Source organism: Rhamphochromis longiceps, linkage group LG3, assembly GCF_057381845.1.
Source record: "Rhamphochromis longiceps isolate RC_006_pf linkage group LG3, R_longiceps_female_GT1.1, whole genome shotgun sequence".
NCBI classification, from domain to species: Eukaryota; Metazoa; Chordata; class Actinopteri; order Cichliformes; family Cichlidae; genus Rhamphochromis; species Rhamphochromis longiceps.
This window is the reverse complement of record NC_140559.1, coordinates 71,006,798-71,031,055: the sequence shown is the minus strand read 5'-3', so window position 1 is coordinate 71,031,055 and position 24,258 is coordinate 71,006,798. Positions and strand designations below refer to the sequence as shown.

At 41.5% G+C, this 24,258-nt stretch overlaps 1 protein-coding gene across 1 annotated transcript in view; it reads left to right on the top strand.

The window, feature by feature from the left end:
- Positions 1–24,258, top strand: part of LOC146676629 (uncharacterized) — a 456,001-nt gene that overhangs the window by 271,499 nt on the left and 160,244 nt on the right. The window lies entirely within an intron of this gene.

Genomic DNA, 24,258 nt, shown 5'->3' with positions numbered 1-24,258 from the left:
CCGTTTCAATAAAGCTCACTCACTTCACAGCAGTGTTGGCATCTTGGGTCCTTTATTAAATTCAACATGGCTCGCCCCGCTAGCCGTGACATAAGATGTGAAAACAATATCCAAAAAACACGAGAGACAAACAGGGAATAGTTTTAAGGTGCAGGGCCAACAAACTGAGTCTAGCCATGAACTCAGAGTTGATTGAATTAGCATTTTGAATTGGCTGATCTGAGTTACTTCAATCAAGTCTATGTTCACTTTGAGTTAAGATTATACGTGATTGATGGAAAAGAAAAAAGCCGTCATCAGCAACTGATTCTGATTTAGCAGGTTTTCAAATCTAAACGGTACCCATCGCTAGCTGGCTGTAGTTAAACCTTTACTTAAAAAGCATCCCTAGACCCAGCTGTCTTAGCTAATTATAGGCAGATCTCCAACCTGACAATCCTTGAAAGAGTAGTTGGGGGGAGACAATCAGAGGGGCAGTGTGATGATCTTAGGTTACAAACTACTGCAGTCAAGTCATTAAGGGAGACGGGATCAAACTGCTCTAAGACAGCTGAGCACACAGGAGAAAGACTCTGATCTGAGGCAGCAGTCGGCGAGACAAGAGCCCTAATAGACAGAAGCTTGTTGTTAAAAAACGCTAAAAAGAGTGACGCTGAAAAACTAGTTCATGCATTTATTACTTCCAGACTGGACGACTGTAATTCATTATTATCAGGATGTCCTAAAAACTCAGTGAAAAGCCTTCAGCTGATCCAAAATGCTGCAGCAAGAGTCCTGACAGGGACTAGAAAGAGAGAGCAGATTTCTCCTGTTTTGGCTTCCCTTCATTGACTTCCTGTTAAATCCAGAATTCAAAATCCTGCTCCTCACATACAAGCAGTGTTGGGACTAACGCGTTATTAACTCATTCACTGCCATTGACATCTATAGCCGTCAATTGCAGTGCATGAGTCAATGGGTTTAACTCATTCACTGCCAATGGCTGGCAGTGAATGAGTTAAGTAACGCGTTACAGTAACTACGTTATTATTGTGGTAACGAGCACGGTAACTAGTTATTATGCCAAAATCAGGAACGCGTTAGTCGTTACTGAGATTTAGATAGGGTCGTTACTCGTTACTTCGTGTGGTGGCTATCGCGGAGCTTCCACAGATTCAGTAACATTAGCAAGTGGTGGAGGCCAGCAGGTGGATGAAGGAAAGGGGACGCAGAAGGAAAAGAGACCCGAGGCGGCTGCCGCCGGTCCAAGTGTGAACTGAACTTCAGGTAAGAAGTTATGACCTGCAGTCTCTCTGGGTCAGATATGAACCAAGTTTAGGTGGAGTTTATTTTCGTTATTCTGACTTTTTCCGTACTGCGTGCTAGCTAGCATGACGGAGTTTCTATACAGCTGGGTGGTGCTATGAAGTTAATGATGTTGAACTTTATTTTGTTCATAAGTTATTAGAGTTGCCAACCGTCCCGTCTGGTATTCAGAGAAAATATTACGCGTTTCTTATTGAGGTGAAAAGGATCAGTTTGTCCCGTAATTCAGCTACAATGAAAAAGGCACAAAGCTGGAGTTATTCTGTGTCTTTGCTGCACAGCTGCCTCTTCTTCTCTCATTCCCCCCCCTCCCTCTCCCGTTTCTACTTCAATCATGAAAACTGATCAATGATCAGCTGATCGGCTCTCTTGTTTGTTTATCGCTCACTTTGCGCCAGAAAGAGGAAACCAGCAGATGTCGCGGTAAACAACAGCAGCACTTTTAAGCTTGATCAGCTGTTGTTAGAATTTATTTAATATTAATTTCTAGTATCAGCTGATGTTTGCTGGAGCCACAGCTGTAAAGCTGCTGGTCATGATATGGTTTGGTTATCTGGTGAGAGGGAAACATGAAGATGAAACCAGGAGACGTCCTTACTGGATCATCAGAGCTGAACAGGTGATGGAGAAACAGGTTTACCTTTTAGGTGACATGAATGAGTTGAAGGGAAGTTATGAACTGTTTCTGAGAGACAAATAACACCAGGATCCTTTTTTAGGTAGCTGACAGCTGGTAACTGTGCAGGTGCGGATCTAGCAAAGTGTTGCCAGGGGGGCATGTAGGGCATTAACAGGGAGAGGTGGGCACAAGGAAATACTTTTCTTTCTTATTCTCATTTAAAATGTCTAGCTTTTAAAAAATAATTATCTGAATCTTACAACAAACGATTGATAGATTGATGCATATATACCATCAAAACAGTGTACATCACTGTCACAACAGCGTTTGTTTTCATTCAAAGGCTTTATGTTTTTCCTATAATGGTGGGCCGGTCTCTAGTCAAAATGCCCGGACCAATTTTCTGTCCCAGTCCAGCCCTGTATGCAGCTCATCTGCAGTCTGGTGTTACCTACATCTTCCTATTCAGAAGGCAGAATTTCCAAGTTCTGAGTACAATCAAAGCACCACGACTGCAGTTTTTGTGTTGGATGTAAAAGGCGCACATGACGCTGTGACGTAGGCTAGAATCATGGCAGCAGTCAATGACGGTCCAGGCGTGGGATTTCTCTCGTGGAAATATGCACATTATCTTTTCCTTTCTATTGGTAGGTGGCACAGTGCACTGTGGCAAGTAAGCAAGCTAGAAGACTGGCAAAGTTATGGAAGCAACACATTAACCCTTGTGTGGTGTTCGTATTTTTGTTACTCAGCCAGTGTTCATGGGTCTGGTGGACCCGCTAGAGTTTTGGCTTTCCAAATTAACACTATCAAACAATTTTATGTTAAATTACTCAACAGATGTTTACTTCATCCCAATTACAAGACATATGAACAGCAAACATGGTTAATTTTTTCCCTTTACCTTTGTTAGATCACATTTATGAATTAATGTGCTTCTCGTTTTTCTTTTATATGAAATGTTATAAATAAATCAATAATCAAGTGGAGTGAGTGGAAAGACACAACACATTTACACGTGAAAAAATAATTAATTGTTTAATTTTTCTTTTGAAAAAAACTGAACACGGGTCTCACAGACCCGAACACCATACAAGGGTTAACAAGAGAATTCTGAGTAAAACCAAAGTTACTTTCCCTAGTAACTAGTTACTTTGAAAATAACGAGTAACTTGAAGTAACTGAGTTACTTTTGAGAGAAGTAACTAGTAATGTAATTAAGTTACTATTTTAAAGTAACTTACCCAACACTGCATACAAGGTCTTAAATAATCAGGCCCCATCTTATCTTAATGCTGCACCACAACACCTGATCTCTGGTTTCCTCACCTCTTCAATCCCACTTTAATACTTGACTAAACTCATTTTCCTGTTTAGGTGTTGAGGCAAAGCCGCCCATCTACAATGCAGGCAACAGCAAACGGAGCTATTTTTGATTCCCTTTGAGTTTTTTCTACTTTTGTGCTACAAAATGTTCAAGCTGATTAAATTCATTAGAATAAAAGTTCAGATAATTTTCTCATATTAATGTTGGAGGTAGAAATTCAGGGAACTTTGCACAAAAACTGGCAGAAATTTCCTTCAAAGATGGAGTTTTTACTTTAATACTGTGAGTACATTTCAGAGCCTGGACTCTTTTACCTTTACTTGAGTAAAGAAGTTGAATCATTATTTCAGCTTTAAGAGGGTATTTTAACACAAACATCAGTCCTTCTACTTAAGTATGTTTGACACTTTGTTTAATCATCATTTTTAATGATCAAATATAATTATGTTTGTTATTTGTGGATTTTAAATGTCCTTGACAGAGACAGATGATGATCATTATCCTGCACTGTGGTCTCAGGTTTGGTCGAGCTAGCACAAAGAATGACTGGCTATGTTGAACTTTGTGACCAGGAGATATTTTATTTTGTATTCTTATGATCACAGTTATAATTAGAAGTATCAATCATTAATCATTTACCATTGTGGAATCTGATGACAGTATAATCTTTGTTTTACATCTATGGTAATCTGAGTAAAGATTAATGTATGCAGGTTATCATCATTGTAATCAAGTCTCAAATGGTATCCACAGCATTGTATTCACCGTCCATAACTGGAGCGTCCAGCGGGACCTTGTTCTAATTCATTTGCAGGCCTACATCAGAACATGCACATAGAGAGTTATGTAAACACGCACGTTCACCCTTATTTACACAGGGAGGTCATGTCAGGACATTCTCTAGTTGGACACACAGGCTCACAGAACTGCACAACATGACATGTCACACACTTGTTTTTCTCTAAAGTATCATCTGATGTTTGTATAAGGAGAACTTTGGACTATGGGGAGACTGTTATCATTTCCAGTAAGGTCTAATTGTGTGATGTCATCATGGGTTATAGAAGGATGGGGAACGGTCCACTCTTTGGAGATCTGTGGCTGTACGCTTGTCTTCCCATGCTTCTGTCTTAGAAGTGTGTAATAAAAATCACTATTCTGACATCTACTGAGACCATGCAGTCGTTTGTCTTCTCCTCAAAACTCGAATCATGACATTTCTGGTGCCGAAACACCGGTTTGGGGGGAGACTAATGGAGCCTGGCTGACGGTCTAGTGGTGTCAGACGGACGGCCGGGAGCTACACTGAGTGATGGGCCCCGAAATATGAGAGGTAAGCACCGCCTGTTGATGGATCTCCAAAGGTGCCGAATTGGAAATTAAGTGCTAAATTAAAGGTTCACTCAGTGGAGCTTCTGTTCGGTCCGTGGTGATTTTGGGGTAATTAGTGTTAGATGTTTGGGGAATATTTTACTGATAAAAGTTATGGCTGTTTATTGTGGGAAGCGAATTTTGAGTTAAGAGGTTATATGAGGTTAAAATAATACGGTTTAAGGTGTGTTGAAACCGATGTGGGTGGCTGGATGCCAGCAGTCACCTGGTTAGTGTAGGGTATTTGGTTTAATCGATTAGTAGAGACGCGGTCTCGGGCGTCAGGTAATTAAACGGGGGGGCTGAGAGCTCACCGTGAGGCTTTTAAAACAAGTAAATTTATTTAGGACTGGAGACGCGGTCTCCTAGGAATGCAGGTCGTCCAGCAGGTGGCACTGACCCCTAATCGCGGACGCGTGGTTAGGTTTTAGCCCGGAGTTGGCCTTCCGCGGGGATTCGGACTCCCGTCAAAAAAAAGGCTAAACAATCAATGGGTGATTGTCTTATACTGCATTTTTTGATCGACAGGGTCACGGACCCGGCCGTGACCTTTTAACGTGGCTGCCTTGTGAGTTTTAAGTAAAGCTGAAGGCGTGGGTTTGATACTAGCGCCAGAGGTGGAGCTCCTTTCCAGCTACGGGAAACGGTTATAAAGTAATTAGAACTTAGGAATCTGACCGTTTTCAAGGCGGCGTACTTGAAACGTTAATTGACCAGCAAGGGCGCGGCCCTGGGCTATAGGTGCTTTTAAATTAGTCAAAAAGTTAGGTGTAACCTCTTCTGGCATATGACGTCTATGCGGGCCCGTGTGTATATAGATTATAAATTACCTGTGTGTGTAAATAAATTGTATAAATCTGTTAGATCTGAAACTCCGGCTAAAAACTTCATCTCTAGAAAAAACTCTTTTCTCTTCTCTCCCTCTTTCTCTCAGTTGGGATTCTGTGTGTGTATGTGTGCTGGAGAAAAATAAAAAAAAAAGGTAAAGGGTCTCTCTCTGTCTCTGTGAGAGAAAAAAGGTGGGGGCCGAGTGAGCCCGCGGGGCCGAGTGGGTCCGCGGGAGCGAGCGTGTATGCTGTATAGAGGAGAATGAGGAAGAAGGGAGTGAGAAGGAGCGAGTGAAAGGAGTGACCGAGTGTTTGGTGATTTTTTTTGTTATTTCAGAGGCTCTGGGTAAGAGTTTTGACTATATTGATTTAATTCTGTGGTTTTGGAGTTGGTGACTTTAGCTGTGAGAGTTGTGAAAAGAGCAGGTTTTTCTTTTGTTGTGATGTTAAGTATAAATTCAATAGACTGTGAGTAATCGGTGTTTTTCTGCCTAGTGTGCTGCGTGGAAGACACAGAAGTGTAGAAATGTTTGTGGTTTATCTTTGTTTGACGTTTCATATAGAGTTGGTTGATTCAGGGTGATTTCTCCCGTTTAAGGGAGGAGTTGGATTGTGGGTATGTTAAAGCTTTGCTGTAGGGGTATGAGTGTGAATTTGTGCTGGCTTCACATGTTTAAATGGATGCATAGAAGTTTGTGAGTGAGAAATTGTTATGGTGGGGTTTAAAGTTAGTAAAGAGTTAAATCAACCCTCCTCAAGAGTTCAATAATTTAGGCAGTTATGTTTATACGAATACTAAATGTATGTTTAGTGTCCTCATACAGGTGTTTTTTCTTAACCTGGAAACCTGAGTACGGCAGCAGAAGACAGGCCAAGCTTTGGCTAAAAATTCACGGCTGGACACCAGAGTTGTCCCCACCCCTCCCAGAAAAAAAAAAAGAGAGAATGTAGTTTTAGGCAGGTTTTTCTCGCTGAACGGCTCTGGGTGCTGTGTCCCTGAATCTCACCAGTGTTAACCTCTGGCGGAAGACATGGAAAAAAGGAAAAGATGTTCCTGGTAAATGACTGAAACAAATAAAACCACACACAACCAGAGACAGGTATGAGAAGTGTGAGGAACAGACACATGTGCATGTTAGAGGAATGCCTCATTTGAGAAAAAGTTAAATTAACCCATACACTGCATTTCGTTGCCCTGTACCTGTGCATGTGCAATGACAATAAAGTTGAATTCTATTTTATTCTATTCTATATACAGACGCACCCATACATGCAATGAAGAAACAGCTTACATACATGTGCACGTACATGCAAGGTTAAAGTAGCGACACTTAACATACACCTGTTTTTAAATGATATAGTTTATACACTACTGACAAATAAACTCTCTGGGTTGCAGGACAACAACTTAACGTCAAAAGACAAAGACACTGGTCTGATGATTAAGTGAGGATACGACAAATTTAGTGGTTAAAAGGGTCGAATTGGGACATGTTTTTGTTGATTGTTTAAGACAAATGACTACTGAATGGTAGAAAATTCCTTTTTAGGTTTCTAAACAGGATCTAAGAATTTTAACACGTACCTGTGTTGTCCTGTCAACTTGGGGGGTTATGAGTTGATTATATGGTGGGAAAAAACAAAAAAGGGGGGAGAGGTGACCCCATTGTTTCTCCCCTCTCTGGATAACACAGCCAACACAGCACAGCCAACACAACATCATTTTCCTGTTCGCCTGTTTTGTTTTGTTTTTGTTTTTTCTGAAAGCCGAAGCTGACCTGGACTCCTACCCTCCCCTCTACCATCGTTGCCCTCTCCGCGACCATCTTTGACCCTTTGACCCCTGAAGGCCACAGCAGCTGGACTCACAACAACAACTTGAGGATGTCAACAGTGCTGCAAAAAAGCGATCTCATGCAGCAGAGACGGAGAGCACTAAACCTAAAGCCCGTTTCACTACACGGGGGAAATTCCCAGACTGCGTCAGCTGACAGAGCTGTGACGAGACGCGCATTAAGCCCAGAGGAAAAGGGAGGGTGAGCAAAAGAATGCTGACCTCTGAGAAGAGCCGAACAGCAGAGCTGCAGAAGGCCGTGGAGCAAAGTAAGGACAACATAAATAGACTCCGATCTGACGTGGAAGGAAAAGACTCTGAGGTTTTTGCCCTCAGTAAGAGCTTAAGGCATCAGAGCAGAAACTGAGCATGGCTCCGGAGGAGCTGGCTGCTAATTGAACCCATCACTCAGATTTGGAGTTTCACGTACAGGACTTGAAATCAGGCGGAAGCTTACTGGAGCAGGAGGTCGCCAGACCTGATGCAAAGCTCCAACAGCAGGAGCAAGCCCTGAAGGAGCTACAGAAGCAAAAGGGTCAAGTTACAAGGAGAAGATGCAGGCAGCTGCAACAACGGATGCAAACAGACCCAAAGAGGAGGGCAGGACCTCAGGGCATGCTTCAGGCCGCTGGTTTACCCAAACAACAGAGCAGGAAGGTGATGAACACAAACACACCCCAACACACAAAAAGAGAAACACACACATGAACACTTATGCACTCGTTGAGTGAGTGAAAACTGATACACACCCATGCACCAAAATCAAAATGTTGATTCAATTCACTAAGAAGTGACACACAATGCTCCAGCTGCTGCAATGAAGAATGCTTTATTAACAAAGGCTCAATGCTGCACACAACAAATCCAAATACAGAATCTGTTACAATAATAAGCCCAGAGGGCATCTGTGTGGTCTGGGGAGCAGAGTCCAGAGCAGTTTGGTTATGAAAACGATGCCCGTGCGAGATATCTGGGGCTTAAGGCCTCGACTCAATTGTTTACTGTACACTAAAAAGAAAAGAAAACAGCCTGAGCAGTGGTGCAGAGTGAAAACGATGAATTAACAGTGTGAGTCTTATTTCAGAGCGCCACATCATTGTGATGGAGATTTAATAAAAGGAGGAACACACGGACAAAGAAGAAGAGAAAGGGGGGGGCAGCCCTTGAACACGATTGCCTGAGGTATTAAAGTTCTGTACTAAATTCTGGTTTCCAGTGTGAGAAAAGTCACGCAGTGCCAGTAGTAGAGCTAGGTTGAGTGATGATTCTAAATTACTGTAAGTAAATCATCGTACACCCGTTCAAGTTTCATGATAATGGGGATCTAGACTTTGTTGAACTCTAGGCAATTTGAACAGCTAAGATTTGAGTGACCAAGTAGCAGTTGAATAAAAGTCATTGAATAAGTGTTGAAATAAACTGGCAGAATTAAGAGAATTAAAACATTTCAAGAGCTCAAATTACTTAATATGGAAACGGTTCTATTTTGTTTCACGAACGCAAAACATATAGGTTTATGAATATGAAAAGGTTGAGGTGGTGTTGATTTGACTCTGTGTAGGTTTAGGTGGGTATTTTTATTGATCGGAGGAATATTCAGTGACAAGTCCTAAGACCCGGGCGTTGGTATTTTTGTTTTTGTTATCTTTTATTTTATTTTGTTTTATATTTTGAACAGTGCACTGATTTTTGTTTGTGAATCTTTTCTTTAAGCAGATCTGCACATCGGAAATTACAAGCATTACACGTCGGCGAGAAAATTGTTGTGAGTTTCTCCGCATTAAAATTGGCTCTGGAGGAAACCACTTATGGGGACAATTAGAAAATGAGAGTCCCTGCCCAAAAAAGGATTCAGCGAGGTAATCCGATCTCAAGTTCTTCTTTTTCTTTTTGAAATGAGCTCATTTTGCTGAGGGCGGAAATCTAAATGCGACGATGGTTTCCACTATCAGCAAAGAAAGAAAGAATGGATGAAAGACTGGAAACAAAACAAACGGACTGACTGGTAAAAGATGACAAGACTTGACTACGACTTAAGGTTAACCTCCACCGAGATAGAACAAGAGGGTGGATGAATTTATGTGTGATTCTTTTTACAGGAAATCTTTTTATAGCACCTCTGGAATGTGGATGTGCTGCTAATGTTTGCTTTGCTGTGTTAAGAATGCGTGAGAAGGGTGCAGTAGAAAACAGACAAGTGACATGAAAACAAGTAATAATAACAAATAACAAATTTGGGGACAGTTTAACCTAGAGCCCACTAACTGGCCAATTAGGGGGCTCTTGGAGTAACATTGCCCAAAGGGGGAATAAAACAAATTGCGGCAATAATAGTGATTTAATGATCAGAGAAATCCTGAACATGATACTTGTCTGTTGTGCTGAATCTTTTATTACTCTTATGATTTGCAGGTGGTTGTAAATAAGCTGTTTACTTTAACAGGTTTGCTTTTTAGCTGAATTGCAAAATACAACTAGAACGATTAATTGAGACTAATCGCAACTAACCTGAAACTGAGGAGGTTCTATATAAGGAAGAATTAAAACAGGTATAAAGTGCATCTGATCTTTAATTGCAGGTGTGACCATGAAGATTTTTGGTACAGATTGCAGGTTGTTGCTCATTATTGAAGTGTGCTCATAAAGGCAAAAGCTATATAGGGGGTCTATGATTTGGTCTGTGTTTTAATAATTTAGGTATGGCAAATTAAAGGTTTTTAGACAATTTAGGGGACCAGTGAGAAGCATAATTAGATGATCAGAAACTGAGTACTACACTTAAGTTGGAATTAAGAATGCCCAATTTGTTTGAGGTCTGTTGTTCATTTTTATACACACATTGCAAATGTGCTTATAAGGAGCTGGCACTTAGTCTGTGAAGGTCAAAAGCTTCATCCGACAACGGATCGGATTGATATATTGGAGCTATTGACTTCACGTGCAGAGGGTTAAGTGCATGCACGCTTACACACATAAGCATGGCATAGGATTGGAATAAACAAAGTCAACAACATTAGGTTAGGAGAGCCAGCGCAGGAGAGGTGTTGGCTTTCTGTCTCTTGCAGAGAAGGGAACAGACACCAGACGGGGACACGGAGATATGGGGACCCTTCACAGCAACTGGGGTCAAGTGTCATGGCCTTGGGGCTCCTTGAGAAGATGGATCCCATAACCACAGCGATAACCAGGAAGGGGTTGGTGAAAACTAGGAACACCAGAGACCAACGAGGTTCGAGAGGCTTTTGGCAAAAAGGGGGACACGGCGGTGACAACGGACATCAAACACACAGATCTATGTTTGAAAGTGGGGCAGAATAATCCCCAGATCTGTGTAACGACTGAAGGGTGGTCTACCCCGGAAGTCGAAGAAAGAAGAATCCGAGGGCGTTTCTTCACTCCAAGAGGAGGTGGTAAAGGGGCCTGAAGCGTGACAGGCTGAAACTCGAGTCTGAAGCTAAAAGAACAGCTGGGTTGTGGGAAAATTGGAAAACAACGGAGGTGTTGGGGTTGATAAGTGTCATAACGTGTTTGTTTGGTTTGGAGACAAATCCTGGTGTGAGTTGGGCTGGCAAGCCAGCCCAAAGAGGAGGAATGTGTCCAGGAGATATTTTATTTTGTATTCTTATGATCACAGTTATAATTAGAAGTATCAATCATTAATCATTTACCATTGTGGAATCTGATGACAGTATAATCTTTGTTTTATATCTATGGTAATCTGAGTAAAGATTAATGTATGCAGGTTATCATCATTGTAATCAAGTCTCAAATGGTATCCACAGCATTGTATTCACCGTCCATAACTGGAGGGTCCAGCGGGACCTTGTTCTAATTCATTTGCAGGCCTACATCAGAACATGCACATAGAGAGTTATGTAAACACGCACGTTCACCCTTATTTACACAGGGAGGTCATGTCAGGACATTCTCTAGTTGGACACACAGGCTCACAGAACTGCACAACATGACATGTCACACACTTGTTTTTCTCTAAAGTATCATCTGATGTTTGTATAAGGAGAACTTTGGACTATGGGGAGACTGTTATCATTTCCAGTAAGGTCTAATTGTGTGATGTCATCATGGGTTATAGAAGGATGGGGAACGGTCCACTCTTTGGAGATCTGTGGCTGTACGCTTGTCTTCCCATGCTTCTGTCTTAGAAGTGTGTAATAAAAATCACTATTCTGACATCTACTGAGACCATGCAGTCGTTTGTCTTCTCCTCAAAACTCGAATCATGACAACTTCCTCCTGGGATCTACACTAAGAAGTGAGTCCAACATTAGCAGGGTCTCTTTCCTTTATCTGGATTCACTTTAGCATTCACAGTCACGTGAAGCTTGTTATTAACTCGATAAGTCAACCCAGGGTTTCAGCTGAGCGCTCACATGAAACACATGGTGTTGGCAGCATCTGATCAATCATATTCATGGAGACGTGTATCAGCAACAGAGCAGCTGAGTTTGCAGAAGGAAGTCAAACTAAACCACAGGAACAATATGAGGAGATTACACACATAATAAAATACTAGCAGTAACACAGCTGCTGCAGACAAATCAGTCGTGTGATCGTGTGTGAGAGGAGAAGGACTGTAAAGGAGTTTGGTGTTAAAAGCTCTGTATGAATGTGGGAGACTTTGAAGGGCTTTAAAAAGGCCAATATAAAATAAAAGGCAGCAAAATTGCTGAGTGTGAAAGTCACCAGACTTATCAGACCTCTGTGATTAAGACCTGTAAGAACACCTGTTTGTACTTGTTGGCATTATATCAAACACACACGTATATTAAGCCTTTGTTTGAACTCTGGTTGAATTTGTTACTTTCAGACTGTGAAACATCACAGAGGCTGCAGCTGCAGATCTTTTATTCACCTGGAAATTTACTTTAAATGTTAGATGGAAAATGTATTGCTCAGTTTAACCAAAGTAAGAACAAGAATCCATAAACCTTCATAAAGACAAACATCTCCCAGAACATTGAGCTGCTGAAGTGTCACTGAAGGGACAAACTATTTGTCCTCCTCCATCCAGAAACACCTGAAACACCTGAGTGGAAGCTCCTCCCTACACTGTGTTTGAAGCAAAGCACAAAGGAGACACCTGCTGGAGCAGCTGGAGTCCTACAGACACTCAGCCTCTTCACTACACAAACACCTCCTACAACATCCACTCTTTCCACTCTGACTGCTATGTTTGTGGAAACACTCCAACACACACCGCTTCACATACCAACATAGAAATGTGTGAAAAAGAGCTGAGCTGATATTAAACATGAGGATTTATTCAAAGATACAGAGTCAGGAACAACATCTAGACACACATTACCTCTCAGCAGCAGAAGAACAGCCTTTAAAGTTTATAACAGCATCCTTCGACACGTTGCTCTTTAAGGAAACACAGCTGGGTTCAGGTCCAGGAGATTCTGGCCTCTTATTGATCCTAAAAGAAAAACAATAAATGTAACAGCTTCATGAGACAGGAAGGAAAACTGGAAATATTAAATTAAAGACATGATGAACAATCTCATAAAAATAATGTACTTACTCTTTGTCACATAACAGTCTTTTGTTAAATTTTACACCAACACCCTTCGACACGTTGCTCTTTAAGGAAACACAGCTGGGTTCAGGTCCAGGCTCTGGATTAGTTTCAGGGTTATGTCCAGCTGAGCCTGGTACGCCCCACAGCTCTGGGCTTTAAAACAACACACACAGAGGTATGAGTGTGAATAATGATGGAGCAGTGATGTGAGTGCTGAGCTGTGACATGGAGAAGAGTCATGGACAGTTAGAGATGGTCATCTCACCTCTGAGCTTTGGTCTGGCTCTCATGTTCCCCACACAGAGTGCTTTTAGAGGGAGGGACTCCCTCCTCTCTGTCCTCACACTGATCCATACTGCTCAATTCACATCAGCTCACACACACTTTCTACCTTCACCTGCAGAGGAAACACAAATCATTCATGTGCACATCAACTGAGAGCTGCAGAGGTCGTGTCTGATGTGTTGGACTAACATCCATCTGAGACGCAGCTTTCATCAGTTCACTACAAAAAGTGTCACAGAGCCCAGTTCAGCCTCCAAATCCTCCATTACTGTAGTCCTACAAAGCAGCAGGTCAAACATGGCTGCAGAGAGCAGCTTTATGTCAGTAACCATGTCCAGGACCGAGCTGACTGCTTACAGAGTTCATACTCTAACTGCTAGCTGCTCTGCTAGCTAAGCTAACTCAGTAACAGTGACTCTGACAGCAGTTACTGTGGAACAGCGGCCGAGCTCAGGACACATTCAGTGTGTTTAGTCTGAGTCCTGGACTCTGATTCAATGGATTCAATCCAGCTCAGAGTTTCATGTCTTCATCAGAATAAAATACATGTACTAATATAACAGAAGTAATGCTCTGAATGCAGGACTGTAATGGAGGATAAATAAGGTTTTTACAGCCTGAAAGAAACATTCAGTTCATATATTTGTAGACAGTGAAGCAGCTTTTAATACTGCAGCTGTTTCCTTCACCTGTGTGTGTGTGAGCCACACCTTCATGTGCTGCTTTAGAAATATGTGGTCTGACTGCTCAGACTGAGTCTAGGAGGAAAGTTCACACGCTGGAGAAAGTTTTGTTCCTAACTTTGTCAGAGTTCGGCTCCAAAGACAAAGAAGACGGAGCTCACAGTCTGTAGATGGTCCTCAGTGTGTGTGTGAAGCCAAGAGAGCACACAGGAGTGTGTTTATGTCAGGAAATCAGTGTGTGAAGAGTCTGAGGGAGTTTGTGAATGAGACTAAACACTGAAACCAACAGTCCAAGAAAAGCGTCTGGACTTCTTTAAGTTTAACTTAAAGAAGTCCAGACGCTTTTCTTTTTGTCTCCATAATGTCTCCATAATGCTGCAAAGTTATCTGCCCCAGAAACACTGTGCAGAAGCTCTGATGGTGACACAGAAAAGTCACAGTGGAGATACTTCTGTCCACCTTTGATTAGACTCATTATAAAAAGGAAAACAAAGTTTGAACACAGTCATGTTTCCAGTTCACTGACTTACATTTATTCCATGGACACTCACTCTAACCTGAACCACAGCTACAACCCAACATTGTTGAGGCCTCATCTCCTCCTTTCCTGACTGTAGAGGTTAAATATGCAACAACCAACAAATAAAAGAATTTGGTTCATTTCAAAGAAATTCACACGGTGACCAAGTAAAGTAACCGTAGTAAAGGAGACAACATCCCGTTGATGGTGGGATTATTTGAAAGATTTGCTTTAGTCACGTCACCAAATGCAGTTGAACCACCCGTGGATCCATGTTTGACCATTCTACCACTCTGAGCTCTGCTTTTGAATCATTTTATTATTATCATCATTCATTTATTCATTCTTTGGAGGGGGGCTATTTCCTAATGTCGCCCTAATAAGCTGATGTTCAAGGGGAAATATAACAGAAACTCTTTCAGTGTTATTCATTAATAAATTAACAGATAAACTGTGAAGAAGAAAAAACTGAGATTTAAAGGAGAGAGTGAGAAACTTGATCATCCATCCTCATAATACATGTTTATCAGTATCTGCTGTGACCATACTGCAGTAATAACTACAAGTCTACATTTCTGTGACTGTTGATCAATCACAGCAGGAATCTGAGCTCATCTCTGCACACAGAGCAGCTTCAGCTCTGGGATAAACTGCTCGCTTCACGTCCTTCTCAGCTCACAGACACTCATCCTGATATTTTCCTTTAACATTTGATGGTATAATTCATCTGAGTTTACACTTTATCTGCATAAATACAGAAAAACAGACCCAAACACCAGAAACCATCAGTTTCACGTTCAACGGGAAGTGGCTCAAACGTCACAGTTTCATAACGTCACCCTGAACTCCACTCACGGAGTTTCTGTCGCCATTGTAGTTTTTAAAGTCCCGTGATAAAGGCGGGTCTTTCTGTGAATCCGCACGCTCATTGGCTAATAGCTCAAGATTGACACATCGTTATCCAATGAGCGTGCGGGAACTTCCGACATAAAGTTGTTTCCTTTGAAAAACCAAAGTCTGATTATTTTTGCCTCCACTGACAGAGCCTGTTGTTCCCGCCACAGAGACACAGTAATGTCAGAGCGGTGTTAACACTCACCCTGCCTCAGCACAGCTCTCACTCTCCTCCTGCTCTCTCACACTAAACGGAGGCTCAGCTAAACTCACTTCCTCTCTACTTACAGGAAACCAGCGCTCAGAGGAGCTGACCGGCCTCACATTTCACCCACAGACACGAACAGCGTGGAATTATTTTATGTCATAAGAAGAAACATATTCATGTTAACACTCACCTGCCTCAGCTCCACCTTCCTCCTCCTGCTGCTCTGAACGGAGGCTCAATGCTTTCACTTTCACTGCTGCTCCCTAAACACAGAGGATGCTGGGACTTGTAGTTGTTTCCTTCCGGTGCAGTCTTCCTCTTTGTTTGTTTGTGTTTGTGTTCAAGTTATTTCGATCATGTAAACATCAACATTAATTACAACAATTAATTACAGCAAAAACCATCATTATAATTATCTTGATTGATATTGTAATCTCAGTTTTCAACACAATTGTTCATTAACTTAAACAATGTTACAAGCTAAATATATATTCTTAGTGCTTATTTTCTGGATAGATTGTTTTATGTATTTTAATAAGAGAGGCCTTTATAAACCAATCGCAGTGTGTGTCTGGCAGGAAGTGAAGCAGGAAGTCTGAATATAGCTTGTGAGCTTGTGAGAGATGTTTCAAAATGAAAACAGAGGAATTAGAGAATGAAAGTGCAAAGTAATAGTAATGAAAATGATATTAAATAAATGTCTTAGTGTGTTAATACAGGTGCCCATGGACTTGCTCAACCTCCTGGAAGAATACAGCAGAAAAATGATAGATTAACAGAATTGGGATGAAAACAGGCTTTGGTTTAAAATGTCACAGCTTCACCTCTCATCCTGTCCTTATCCTGAGAAGAAGCTTAAAGGACAGTTAATCTCCTGATGAAGACAGAAGACAGACAGAACAACACCGTGGACTTGAAGAATTAACAGCAGGCAAAAAGACAGTGCACCTGACCTACAACACTGAAGGGTCCAGCAGCATGTATGTTGATGGAAACATGCGCTCTGAATTACAAGCTGGAAAGTGTACCAGTGACATGACTGTGTGAAACCACTGGATGGGACTGTCTGAGTTCATATTTGCCATGCTGGGAGTTAAGCGCCAAGAAAAGACTGAAAAGAGGAAGAGAGAAGAAGAAACAGCTGATTTGGGCCTGTGTTTGATTTGGGAGGCCACACAGGAAGTTGAGAGAAGAGGGGACGAGGACCGGTGAGAGGTGAAGGTTGGACGTGTTAAAGTGACAGCAGAGGAAAGTTGGGTTGAACATTGAGGCTGAATTTGTGGGTTTAGAAACATCCAGAGCATCACAACAGAAAGGTAAAGAAAAAAAGAAAAGAGAGAGAGATAAAGAAATAAATAAACTAATAATACATAAATGAATAGAAAAATAGAAAACACACATGTAGAAATTGTCACATGTGAAATTGTTTTTGGAGAGAATCAGAAGTGAGACAGTTTGAATCCACAGTTCAGCGCAAAGATGCAGGAATTAAATCTGATTATAAAAACACATCGAGGCAACGAAGACCAGCTTACACTCAATATTAATATGAACACACAACATACACGCAATGAAGACATGCTTACACTCATGAATGTGAATACATGACATAAATGCTGAATGGTGTAGATTTAACACACTTAAAGGCTGAAGCTGAGGAATAACTCAGGAAGTTGAGAGAAGAGGGGACGAGGACCGGTGAGAGGTGAAGGCTGGACGTGTTAAAGTGACAGCATAGGAAAGTTGGGTTGAACATTGAGGCTGAATTTGTGGGTTTAGAAACATCCAGAGCATCACAACAGAAAGGTAAATAAAAAAAGAGAGAGATAAATAAATAAATAAACTAATAATACATAAATGAATAGAAAAATATAAAACACACATGTAGAAATTGTCACATGTGAAATTATTTTTGGAGAGAATCAGAAGTGAGACAGTTTGAATCCACAGTTCAGCGCAAAGATGCAGGAATTAAATCTGATTATAAAAACACATCGAGGCAACGAAGACCAGCTTACACTCAATATTAATATGAATACACAACATACACGCAATGAAGACACGCTTACATTCATGAATGTGAATACATGACATAAATGCTAAATGGTGTCGATTTAACACACTTAAAGGCTGAAGCTGAGGAATAACTCAGGAAGTTGCAGGACAATAGAGCGACTTTTGTGACAAGGAAAAAGAGACTGGGAGGACCAACCAGGGATTAGAAGCTTAAAGCAGATTTAAAATAGTGAATTAGAAGTGGTTTCCAGCTGATTGAGCAAAAGAAGTGACGACTGTAGAAATAAAAATAAAAGAATAATAATTGAATTATGCAGCAATCTTTTGAATATGCATTTCTGTTGTCAGGGCAACTTCTCGAGATGTGACTCAATATGCAAATTAGTTGAATGAGTGGGGACAGAAAAAAAAGAAAAACTCAAGTTTCCTGTCTGAGACATGAGTGAAGTTTGCATTGAGAGAAATATATCTGTGACTGTGTGAGAAGAACTGTTTGGTAAAATATATGATAGCAGCCGCAGGACAATTAAATAAAGTCTGTGACTAAGTGCAGTCGTGCAGATTTGGAGAAGAAGTTTATAATTTAGTGATGACACATTGTTATAAAGTGTTTAGAAAGGGCTTAATGGGAATATTACTGTTGGGCAAACTGTGCGGCTTTAACAAGATTTTCTGTGTATTTAGCAGGTGAAACTCTGTCAGCTGACTTCAGACTGTCAGGAAGCTGAAGAACCTGAGGCCAACCACTGAAACATGATGTGGGCAAAATGAACAGAGGGAGTGATATTAAGTCTGATTTCAGACTATGTCAGTATTAGTTAAGCCAAGAGTCGGCAAAAGCTTTATGGCCCGGAAAGTTTTAATTCCCACAACATATTGTTGGATTAGTAAGCAAAAGTTTTCTGTGATGAAGATTTTTGGGGTCGTTGTTTTAGTGATGGGTTCATTCTGTCAGTTAGCTTTGGCTTGTTTTCTTATTTCAATAGAGGGAGTTTTACTAAACATGGACATGTCGAGGAGCGGCTCATTATTTCTGTAACAGTGCACTTAGAGAAAACTGTCAGGTGTCGCCCCCTTTGGTGATGATGTTTTGTGCTCTGATGAGCTAATAATCAGCTCTCTTTTCCTCCTTCTTTGTTCTAAGCAGGCCTGCAAGATTGAATTAACAGCGCTGTAAAACATTGTTGTGAGAGCAAATATAAGGTGAGCTTTTCCAGATTACAATGGGCTGAGGAAAAGGTCACCTGTGGGAACCTGCCAGTTCCTGTCTAAAAGGATTGCAGCGAGTCAATCCAGTCCAAGATCATAAAGAACTCTTTTTCTAAAAACAAAAGAAAGAACAAATAAATGAGCTCATATTGATGAGGGTGGAGACTCTGATGCTTTGCGCGTGAGGCTCCACTATCAGCAAGATCTAGTGTGAATGTGTGTGCATGATGTGTGTGACTGGACTGTGACTGGACTGACCATGTGGACTAAAGTGTTGATGACTTGACACTGAGACAAAGACTGGACCAGCGTTAGGATGAGTAGATGTTGACAAACAATTCACAACGCCGGTAAGAAAAGGGTGGATGCTTTGCTTTGCTTTTGGCAGGAGCACAAGAGAGAGAGGGAGACCGAAAGGTTCACATGAGAGTGGAGCTGCAGACTCCACCCTTGGGCGGCTAATTTTGGGTTGCTGATGTTTGCTTTAAGAAAATGTTTTTTTATTGACTGGGTTTAGATGATGGTGTCACATTATATTGTTGGGAAAATGCCAAATGCTGAAGGGGAGAAAATGTTTGATATTACTGATGTTACCATTAACCAAAGCAGGCCACTGTAGAAGTCAATGACATTTTATAGAAGGAAAATAGAACCAAAGCCAAATGTAGGAGTTATATAGGGGATTGGTGGACTTGTCACATCCCAAATCCAGTTATGGAACAACAAACACTGGTCCAAGGGAAAGGGCAGGTGATACGAGGTGGTGCTGGAGGAAAACGAGCAAAGTAAAGACAGCAAACCTATTTTGGTTCGATTTGATAAAGTCAAATTAAAAGAAGTACCATGACACTCAGAGGATCAACGTGAAACTAAAACATACGCAGATTTTGTATGAAGCACATGACTGATAACTGTTGTGTTTTAAGTTTAGTTTCTTATAGCACAGAGTGGATCACAGTGAGGGAAGGACAGGGGGGGAACTGAGTTTAAATGTGAAGTTGATGCTAATATACAGGTTTTGTTTCTAGGTCGTTCTGGGGATGCAGGCTCTGGGTGGAGCCAGGAGCTGAAAAGATCGAACATGATAATTAAACTGATTTTATTATTTAAACACAGGTTTGCAGGCCCGGAGCAAATATACTCGAGAGGAGAATCGCTGAGGTTTCCTGAGAAATGATCTGATGAACCTTTTTCTTTTAATTTTCTAGTTGTGCTTTTGTTTGACACATGAAGATGTGTCAAAAGGGGGAGTTTTAGGTCTAATTTGAAACAATGGATTATATGATCAGTGTGTGACTCTTTGTGTGTTTGATCATTTAGCTACGGTAAAACTTAGGCATAAGCAATTGCTTTTATGCTTAAGCTTAACTGGTTGAAAATGTTTGTTTTCTTTATGATTTATTTTGCTAGAATAAGCGCTTATAATCATTTTTCATACACACATTGCAATTGCACTGATAGGAGTTGCCACTCAGTCTTGTGAAGGTCATAAGCTTCGTTCAGCGTGACTGTCTTGATTGAAATATGGTAGGAAAAGGACTCAGAGTGCTTAGGGGAGAATGCAAACACGCTTACACACAGAAATAATAATTAGGCTAATCCTTTTGATTAGAGAGTCCCGAATGTGATGTTTTGAACCAACTTTGAATAATCAAGAGAAGAATTGATGAACATATGAGATTATTGAGGCGCAGCAGAGAGAGGTGTTTTCCTTTTCTGTCCTTTACAGGAGAAGATTCCAGAACCACAGCAAAACCACGAAGGGGTTGGTGAGAATCCAGGACCCAAGAGGAGGGGCACCCAAAAGAAGCACAGAGCAGAGAAACCTCTCAGAAAATGTGTTGTTCAGATTGAAAAGAACATTAAAAGCTTGTTAGACAGAGGTTATAATGTGAGCACAAAGTAATGAAGGGTAATGGGAGGATTAGCTTTAGTAATAGTTTGTATGATTTTTATGTCAATTGCCCAAACACAGTGTTCAGACCGGATATGCTCCACCCGTTAAAGGGGGCGAAGGGACAAATGAAGTGAACTGTAAGTGTGTGCTTAGAAACCAGGAGGAAATGTTTAAAAGAGGAAACGTTTCACTGTGTAGAGATCGTTTCCATAGATTGTGTTAAATTATAATATTATTTTATGCCATGTTAGACCCCTAATTAAAGGTTGTGAATTATTATGTAGTTTTAGTTTGCATTATTCTCCTGAATTAGAAGAAGCTGATAACTCTTGCATTTGTTAAACTGATTTGCATTACATTAGACTGCTGATTTATTGTGGATGAATGATATTGTTTTATGATGTTATAACAAATACTGTTTGCAGAAAGTCATCGCCTTATTTGTCTGATTAGAAGAGAACAGAACATGCTGGAGTTTTCTGCCCCATCTCAGCAGGAGCAGATAAACGGGGAGCCAAGGTCGTAGCTTAGGCGCCGTGTGAGAGAAAGCATGTGAATGTTTAGGCTTTTATGATAAGGTGGGGACACCAGAGGCTATAAGAGTTTGATTAATGCTCCACCATTTTGAGATCTGAGGCTGGAGGTTACGCTCCCTCCTGGCCGTGGACGCGCGGCTTTGACCTGTCGTCGAACAGGGTTAGTTCAGTTTGGCTTAACTGTGGGGTACAGGGCATCCTGAAATAAGCTAGGAGTTAGAGTCTCCTCACCGTTGGAAACGGTATGATGTGCTTTTTTGGACACAGTTAAATTGAGTTAGGGATTTTAGAAATGAGGCCAGATACAGTTAGAGTCTGATACTGGTTAATTGATTACAAAAAAGTTAGACTTTCTTCGGTGAGACCCGTTAACTTAAATTTGTCAAAATTGTTAGGCGCTAAATCTGTCAGGCCTGTCAGTGGTTGTAAATATAAGACGTCTTTGTAATATAAAATAACAGAGCTTGTGTGAGACTGTGTGTGACGTGCAGCTGCAGCGCTGCGAGCTATTTTTAGACTGTGTGTGAACATGCAAATGCGGCTGTGAAGCACACAGACGTTTTTTGCTTCCTGTTTAGTGTGTTTTTGAGTTTTATAATTATGATTTGCAAACAATGATACATGCCTGTAATTAAAACGCTGATTTTGCTGATTATAATATTACAAATAAGGTTTTGAATAACTACGCTGAATGTTTGATGTTTGGCTGGGTTTTGATATAGAAGAGACAAATTGTGTATGATTAAGACCGGCACTTCAGTCGGCAGAGTAAGATTGTGATGAAAATGATATTAAATAAATCTCTTAGTGTGGTGATACAGGTGGCTACGGGCCTGGACCAACTGCCCCCCACGAGCACACAAAAGGTTAAATTAACCCACCTACAAACGCACATACACGCAATGAAGAAACAGCTTACACTCATGAACACGTGAAGATTTTCCAGCAAGTTTAAAGCAGTGCAACTTAACATACACCCGCCGTTAAATAATAAAGTTTATCCACTACTAACAAATAAACTCTCTGGGTTGCAGGACAACAACTTAACTTCAAAAAAAAAAGAAAAAAAAAGACACTGGTCTGACCAACCAGTGACGATACAACAAATTTAGTGGTAAAAAGATTCAAATTGTGACATGTTTTCTGCTGATTGATTAATACAAGTGATTACTGAGTGAAAGAAAATTCCATTTTTGGGCTTTTAAACATGATCTTAAGAATTTTAACATGTACTTGTGTTGTCCTGTCAGCTTGGTGGGTTATGAGTGGATTATATGGTGAGAAAAAACAAAAAAAGGGGGAGAGAAGGCTGACACAGGGCCTGGCCCCGGTGTTTCTCCCCTCTCTGAATGATACAGCCAACACAACATCATTATTTTCGTTTTGTTTTGTTTTTGTTTTGTGTTTGTTTTGTTTTTTCTCTTTATGCTTGATTACAGGCTGCTTTGTCGGCCCAGAAAGCCAAGGCTGACCCTGGACTCCTGCTCTCCCTCCCTACCATCTTTGCTATCTCCTCCACCATCTTTGATGTGACCCTGACCAAATGCTATAGCAGCTGGACCCACAACAACAACTTGAAGATGTCAACAGCGCTGCAGGAAAACGATCTTATGCAGCGGAGACGGAGAGCGTTAAATCCAAGGCCCGTTTCACTACATGGGGGAGATTTCCAGACAGCTTCAGGTGACAGAGCTGTGACGAGACGCCCATTAAGCCCGGAGGAAAAGTGAGGCCGAGCAAGACAATGCTGACCTTAACAACTCTGCATTAAAACTGTGCAGGACAGTGACGGACCAACACGGAGGATCGGGCAGCAAAAAGGGCGTGCCAGAGACAAAAGGAGTAACTGAGGTCAGGAGGCACCTCAGAATGGACAAAAGCACCAGGAGAAAGTAAGCTGAAGGCACAGGTGTCGGGGCTCGGCCAGGAGCTGACCTCTGAGAAGAGCCAAACAGCGGAGCTGTAGAAGGTCGTGGAGCAAAGCAAGGGAAACATCAATGGACTTCAATCTGACGTGTATGGAAAAGACTCTGAGGTTTCTGCCCTCAGTAAGAGCTCAAGACATCAGACCAGGAACTGAGCATGGCTCAGGAGGAGCTGACTGATAATCGAACCCATCAGGCTTGGAGTCCCAGACACAGGACTTGAAATCAGGCCGGAGCTTGCTGGAGCTAGATGAGTATTGTGATTTGTCCAGTCTGCCGTGGAGTGAACGTTTGGGGGAGGCTTCCTGTCGCCTCTGCCGTCCTCCGGTCGCTCAGCTTCCTTGGCTGCCCAGAGCCGGACTGAACGCTCGGGCCGAGACACCCCAGCAAGCATGGACTCCATTCCCCTGGAATGGGACCACGACTACGACCTGAGCCGTGGGCTTGAGAGTGCAAGTGGGGCTCTCAGAGAGCAGCAGAGTGAAGAGGGAGACTTCCTTCAGCGCCCTGCCTCAGGCTTGTCAGATGTAGTGATCCCAGAGAGCCCTGAGGCCTTTGTTAAACTAACAGAACAAACACTTTTAGATCTGACCGCTGCCTTCAATACTGTTGACCACAGCATTTTAATCTCACGGTTGGAGCATTGTGGCGTAAAGGGCACCCCATTAGAGTGGTTCAGGTCATACCTGTCTGACAGGACCTTCTCTGTGAGCTTTGGCGATTTTATCTCTTCCTCAGCTCCCCTTACTTGTGGTGTTCCCCAGGGATCTATACTGGGGCCAATATTGTTCTCCATTTATATGCTGCCTTTAGGTCAAATTTTTAGAAAATACAACATTTGTTTTCATTCATATGCCGATGATACTCAGATCTATCTTCAATTGAAGGGAAACAGTCCTGCCTCACTAGAACCCTTACTTCAGTGTCTCGGTGAAGTTAAATCCTGGATGGCCTCTAATTTCCTTAACTTTAATGAGAACAAAACCGAAGTGATAATTTTTGGACCAATCCCAACACTTCTAATTTTAACCTGCACAGTTTTGAGCCTTTTGTCAAATCACATGCCAAAAATTTGGGGGTTATACTTGACAGCAATTTCACTTTTGAAAAACAAATTAGCTCAGTTGTACAGCGGTCTTTCTTCAAACTGAGGCTTTTATCTAAGGTGAGATCATTTTTATCTTTTAAAAACTTTGAACGAGCGATTCATGCTTTTATTATATCCCAGCTGGACTATTGTAACTCCTTATATGCTGGAGT